Below are 7048 nucleotides of genomic sequence, written 5' to 3'. Positions count from 1 at the left end.
GGGTTTTTTTGTTTTTTTGGTTTTTTTGGTTGTTGATATTGTTGTTTTTGTTTTGTTTTGTTTTGTTTCATTTTGGTTTTTTGGTTGTTTTTTTTTGAAGTTGGGTATGGTGGAGTGATGTTGGTTTGATCTTTCTTTCTTTCTTTCTTTCTTTCTTTCTTTCTTTCTTTCTTTCTTTCTTTCTTTCTTTCTTTCTTTCTTTCTTTCTTTTTGGTTTTTTTTGGTTTTTTTGTATTTTTTGTTTTTTAATATGTTTCTCAGAGAGAAAACTGCAGAGGGATTTCAGGGAATTTGTGTTCAGTTCTTTGGATCAGAATAACCCAATCAGGTAAGAGTCAGCAGGAAGGATAAATATAAAATAAAAAAATTCACATCAAAATTTACTTTAGGAGGAAAAGAAATGTTGCCAATAAAATAAGTGATAAAAGAGGAAGGGCAAAGAGGTGGATCCTTCTGCAGTAGGAAATAAAGCAAATTTCTGCTTTCCAAATGATTATTTGAAAAAGGATTCAGAAGATACCTGACTTTATTCTCTTACAGTTCCTCATGTTCAAGTAGCAGTGCACATATGGATGCTAAGGAAAACCATGTGGTTCCGCATGGATGATGTTCTGCATGTGTAACTTCTTACAGGGGAGAAAACAGCTACAGTGCCTGTAGGTCTCTGGTTTTTGGCAACAAGACATAAAGGTAGCTCCTGTGGCCTGCTTTATTGAGATGCTGAGCAGCCATAAATTTAGGTGAAATCAGGGAGCCATACATACCAACCCTATGTTTTCAGAGATGGAGCTGGTTTGGTTCTTTGTTCTCCAGATGGGTCACCAAGAGAAGAGTCACAGGGATGCCAAGTGTTCCACCCTCCCAGCCAGGGCTAAAATGCTGCCTGTATCAGACAGAGGAAGAGGATAATTAAAAGTAACAACTCTATAACGAGAAAGATAGCTTTGCTCCAATCAGGGTACAGGTGAAAAAGAGTGAGACAAATTTAATTTGAACCTTATTCCTAGGCTAGCAATTGAATTCAGTAGTTATTCAGGTCTCAGACAAAATTCTAGGAAGTAAAAATGAAGATGGAAAAATACAGCAAGTAATCATGCAGAGTAGAATTCTGAGGGTAGCTTCAAGAGAACAAAACAAAACTGTTTTCACTGAGATCAATCATGTTAGTTTCTGTCCTTTTTTTTTTTTTTTGTCCTAATTATCAGTGCCAAGCAGGAATCACAGATTAGACACTATTGAAGCTATTTTTAAGTTTAGCTTATTGAAACCTGTTCTTTTCAATGAATCTTCTCAGAACAAACTTAGCTTTTAGATTTTCTGCTATATTGCTCACAATATCCTGAAAGGAAAGGAGCAGATGTGGATAATTCCTCTAGGGACCAAGATCATTGCAAGGAGTTCAGAGACTCACATGCACACATTAAATTAGGAATTTGAAGGTGGGGTGGAGGGGATCTATTTCTTGATTATGCAAAAAAAAAAAAAAAAAATGCTGCTCAGGGCTTTTTCCCAAAACTCTTTGGATTTGGAATCCTGTTCTCATTGTAAGAGAATGGCAGACTGAAGACTCCTTTGCTCTAATGTGATTTGAATCTGGGTATGGTTTTTAGGAAATTAAATGCCTAGGCATTTAGATTAAAGTTTCATCCAGAAAATGCTGTATCATGGTGAGGAGGGATTTTGGACCTTGCCTCCTGGCAAGGTAGCTACCCAGGTAAAATTTCTCATGACAGCTGGCCATGGTCTGTCTGTCAGGCAATTTGTGAGGGAGGGAGACATAGAATGATCAGGAAAAGAGGAACATATTCTTTGAAGGTTATTTGTTTTATTCTCAATTTAATCTACTCTACTTTTAACAAGAAGGGCTTAGGAAAGAAAAGTTATTAGAAGGGGAGAAGAGAAAGACAGGCAGAGAGAAAAATATGCTGAGACATTTTGGGGAACAGTGGAAAATATGAAGATGGCAACTAGATCTGATCCAAAATATAAAGCAAGCATAGTAAGTTGCAAAGTAATGCCAAAAAAAAAAAAAAAAAAAAAAGGATACAAGAAAGGCAGATAGAAAAATATCTGAATTGCCAAATTATACACTTCTATGTGTGTAAATGTATTCAATCTCTTCCCATCCATAGGATGCCCACATTTTGCAAAAATGCACTTTTAAGAAGCTATGGGACACTAATGGATAACCTTCATTAGTGACTGAGAGAATAATTCTTTGTCTCCGTTAGTTGTTATGACAGACAAATAAAAGTGGATCTGTGGAGCAAACCACTGTTCATTAAAGACCCACAGACAGCATCATACACATTTCAGTCAGATCTGCCTGGAAAAGTTGTAATCCAGCCCTGTGAGCTGGATGATCATTCCCAACTGGAGTGCACAGTGTGTTCTTACAGGGTGTATCTCCCTCTTTAGCTTCTCATGAATAAAGCTGGCTTGAGTGATCCAGATCCACTGAATGTTGCAAAGTGAGGCACAGTAAGTGGGAATGACAAGACTCGCGTGCCAATATAAACTTTCTACAAGAAGTTAAATAAACATCTGTATCCTTTCCAGGGTACAGCTTGTATAGCTGTCAGTAAACCCCAGGTTCTATGGTTTTGTACAAAGGTACTTCATGTCACATCTTGACATTTATTCAAGATCTACATGATGCTTCTGTAGCATAGGTTCCAAAAGGTTTGTGTATTATTAATGAGATAGTGGAAATGCTCTAGAATCAGCTTTCATCCAAATGATGGTGATGATGTTTATCTGTACCCTTTGTATTCATTGTTGTCTTGAGTGCACAGTGCTTCCTGCTGGTATCAGTTATTCATTTGCTGACTAATCTCTTCACCTGATCAGTATTGATTGTAACTCTCAATCTATAACCATTAGGCACAGTGACATTATGGTAAAATAAAACACAAATGCAAAAATAATTAACTAGGTCTGATTTTCTTTCTGGCATAAACTTCAGCAAAACTTGTATTTGACAACTAGAAACAGTATTTTTAGAGAAAAGGGTAAATGGAAGATGAACATAGAATTTTTAGTTCCTTAACATAGATTACTTAAGAAGAAATAGTAAGTTAACTTGAAGAAATCAACAACTTCTTCAATTGGATTGCTTCTGTCACTGCATGGACACAGTCTTGTTTGATGTCCTCCTACCATTTGTCTTGCATGGAGTCTTTTATCTAAATCCAAAGCAATGCAGTCGTCACTGCTGCAGTTCAATAATGGCTCCACAGGAGCTGTCATCCCCAGTTTGCTATTCATCTTATAAAGCCTTTGAGCTTTCAAAGTATCCACTAAAATTGGTATTTCAATGCTGTGGACAGATCACTTAAGGTTCTTTTGTATTTTCAAAACAGGTTTAAATTGAGGGTGGACAGATATTGAAATGCCCAACTTATTGTACCTAGGTGCCAAAGGAGATGATGGAAATGTCAAAAGGTAATTGGATAATCACACCCACCTCCCAGCTGAAAATGTGTGACTTTGTGAGCTTGAATGACACTTTGACTCAATACTGGCATTGCCAGTGGGGAATGATCCCCTTGGAACAAAGGGGAAAAAAGACAAAGATGGAAAAAAAATTGAATTAGCCACTAGCAGCCCTGGGAAGTGAAAAATTGATATGTGATAACAACATGAAGTATAAAGCAAGAGAGAACTTACATAATTTCTACTCAATATAAGATGCCCTTTATTCCATTTGATACAGACTTAGAAAGCAGGGGTCGTATTGGACTTGAATGTTAGGGTCTGAAGGAACTCACATTTATCATTATTCAAGATCCTGCATGTAGGCAGCTGGATTTAGAGCACTTTTCTGAGGTTTAGGTGGGAGTTTGGGGGGTTGTTTTTGCTTGGAATTTTCTTGCAGATGCTGTTTTACTTGGACCAGTCTGAACATGTATTTTAGCCATTAGTCTTTTGCCTCTTTGTTGGTTTATTTGTTTCCAGTAAAAGCATAACCATCTTTGGGCAGTAATCTGAAATAATTTAGTACAGAAAAAGAGATTGAGTGTATTTTTGGAGAGTGAGAGTTAGCTTGGGTGAGAAAGCAGTATTCTTACCTGAGCTCAAGTTTAGCTAGGATGTTAAATCTATATATAGTCTTTTCTTACCAGAAATGCCAGTTTACTCAGTTTACCATACAAAGTCTGGAGTTTTACCTGAAGAAAATAGTCTCTATGGGAATAACTCACATTGAAAGTATTGAAGAAAAAAAGCTTCCATTGTCAGAACCAGTGCTACTTCCATAAGCACCAAATCTGCATTGAAAAGCAAAGAAAAATACTTCACTTAAGATTTCCTAAACCAAATCCTACTAATTTATGAGCTTGCCTTCATTTCAGGGCTGTTTGGCACAACTACAGTATGCTGTCCCCTGTTGCCCTTCTGGGGACAAGTAACATAAATTGCTTACTGTGTGGTTTTCCTGAGTACTACTACGTTCTGTGGTCTGCAAGAGTATTGGAATGTGGCCATACCAAGAGTTTGCCTTGTCCCCATCCTCTGGGACAGATGAATGATTTGGAGGCAGTGTCTGAGCTGCTGACCAGTTCTGACCTTGGCAGTCCTAGTGCTGCCAGGGAAATGGGCAGGCTTGTGCCAGCATCCTGTATTGATCTGCAGAGGTCCTGGGAGGCTCTGTAGATGCAGCTCAGAGTGGGGAGGATTTCTCAACACAATCGAAATACAGCCTTCCTCTGCCTCTGTACTTTGCTGTCTCCCTTCCCTGAGCTAAATCGTACCAATTTCCCTGCCCAGAGACCATCGGAGAAGCAGAACCATGACTCACCTGCTAGTTTCTGAGACAGCCAGGCATTCCCCTCTAAATCTCTGCATCCCCTTCAGCCTATTTTTAAATGCTTGGCTGCTATTCTTAAGTGCTTGTATTGAACAAAATGTAAATATAGTGCAACCTCTGGTTTTAACCTTGGCCTTAATCCACTTTCATTCTAGTTAAATGTAATAAACAACAAAGAGAACATAAAGATGTATATTCTTTTAAAAAATATGTTTATAATTCTTTAAAATGCATGAGTCAGCTAAGCATTTAAAAGTAAAATAGAGATATAAAATTATTCAGACAGGGTGATACAATATAGAATTTAAATTGAACATATTTTAACAGCACTGGGAAACCTTACCCCAGAGCTAATAATGTAATGCATCTATCGCACCAACATCTTGGAAGTTGCAACACAGTTTTATCCACAAAGGAGAGTTCTCTGTCCTACTTTATTAAATACCTTAGAGTACATTGCCTGTAAGAATGCTCGTTCCCTTGCTCCTTCCTGCATTCCTACTTTTACCTTTTTTCTCGTTCCCGCCTTCTTTCCGGCACTCCTCCTTTTCTCCACTTTCTCGTTCCCTCACTCCTTCCTGCACTCCACTTTTTCACTTCATTCTCATTCATACATTCCTTCCTGCACTCCTCCTTTTCCTATATTCTCAATCTTTCATTAGATACTGCACTACTCCTTTTCCCTTCTTTCTTGTTCCCTCATTTTTTTGCACTCCGAATTTTCCTTTCTTTCTCGTTCCCTCGTTCCATCCTGCAGTCCTCCTTTTCCCTACTTTCTCATTTGCTCATTCTGTTCCTGCATTCCTCATTTTCCCTTCTTGTTCCCCCATTATTTTTTTTTTTCTCAAGTCCTTTATCTTTCTTTCTCATTCCTTACTGCACTTCTCCTTTTTCCTACTTTCTCATCCCCTCGTTCATTTATGCACTCCTCCTTTTCCCTTTCTTCTCGTTCCCTCAATCTTATTTGGAAACCTTTTTCTTTCTTTCTCATTCCCTCATTCATTCCTGCACTCATTTTTTTCCCTTCTTTCTTGTTCTCTCATTCTTTTTTGCACTCCTCCTTTCTCCTTTTTCTCAGTCCCCCATTCTGCCCTGCACACTGACTTTTTCCTTTATTTCTCGTTCCCTGGTTCCACACTGCACTCCCCCTTTTAACTAATTTTTCGTTCCCGTGTTCTTTTTTGCACGCCTCCTTTTTCCTTCTTAATCGTCCCCTCGTTCTTTCCTGCAATCTTCCTTTTTCCTTTCTTTATCGTTCATTCGTTCCTCTGTACACTCCTACTTTTCCCATCTATCTCATTCCCTCGTTCTGCCCTGCAAACCTCCTTTTCCCTACTTTCTCATCCCCTCGTTCTTTGTCGCACTCCTCTTCTTCCCTTCTTTCTCATTCCCTCGATCTTTTTTGGACCCTTCCTTTTCCTATCTTTCTTCCAGCACTCCTCCTTTTTCCTACATCCTCGTTCCCTTGTTCTTTTTCTGCACTCCACTTTTTCTCTATTTTCCCGTTCCCTCACCACTATTTGCACTCCTCCTTTTTCTTATTTTCTGGTTCCCTCATTCTTTTTTGCACTCCTCTTTTTCCTTACTTTCTCATTCCCTCGTTATTTTTTGCACATTTCTTTACCTTGGTTCTCGTTCCCTCGTTCCATCCTGCACTCCTCCTTTTTCCTAATTTCTCGTTCCCTCATTCTGTCCTGAACTACTCCTTTTTCCTATTTTCTCATTCCCTCATTCTTTTTGGCACTCCTCCTTTTTCCGACATTCATGTTCCCTCGTTCCTTCCTGCACTTCTCCATTTTCCTACTTCCTCGATCCCTCATTCCATCCTGCACTCCTCCTTTTCCATACTTTCTCGTTCCCTTGTTCTTCTATTGCACTTTTTCTTTTTCCTAATTTCTTGTTCCCTCGTTATATCCTGCACTCCTCATTTTTCCTTCTTTCTCATTCCCTCGTTCTGTCCTATACTCCTTCTTCTTCCTATTTTCTCGTTCTCTCATTCCGTACCTGCACTCCTACTTTTCCTACATTCTCATTCCATTGTTCATTTATGCACTCCTCCTTTTTCCTCCCTTTCTCTTTCCCTCGTTCTTTTTTGCACTCGCCTTTTTCCTCTCTTTCTCGTTCCCTCGTTCCTTCCTGCACTCGTCTTTTTCCTCTCTTCCTCGTTCCTCGTTCTTTCCTGCACTCGTCTTTTTCCCCTCTTTCTTGTTCCCTCGTTCTTTTTTGCACCCCTCCTTTTTT

The 7048-nt window shown here is 38.9% G+C and overlaps 1 long non-coding RNA gene across 1 annotated transcript in view; it reads left to right on the top strand.

Moving 5' to 3' along the window:
• The first annotated feature begins 262 nt into the window (after positions 1–262).
• LOC306802850 overlaps positions 263–7048 on the top strand; it is a 12577-nt gene continuing 5791 nt past the window's right edge. The window contains exon 1 of the long non-coding RNA XR_013774493.1: positions 263–328. This is a non-coding gene — a long non-coding RNA (uncharacterized lncRNA). The remainder of the gene's footprint in view (positions 329–7048) is intronic.

Source organism: Erithacus rubecula, assembly GCF_903797595.1.
Source record: "Erithacus rubecula genome assembly, chromosome: 5".
NCBI lineage: Eukaryota > Metazoa > Chordata > Aves > Passeriformes > Muscicapidae > Erithacus > Erithacus rubecula.
The sequence above is the reverse complement of the archived record's forward strand: the minus strand, read 5'-3'. Positions and strand labels throughout refer to the sequence as shown.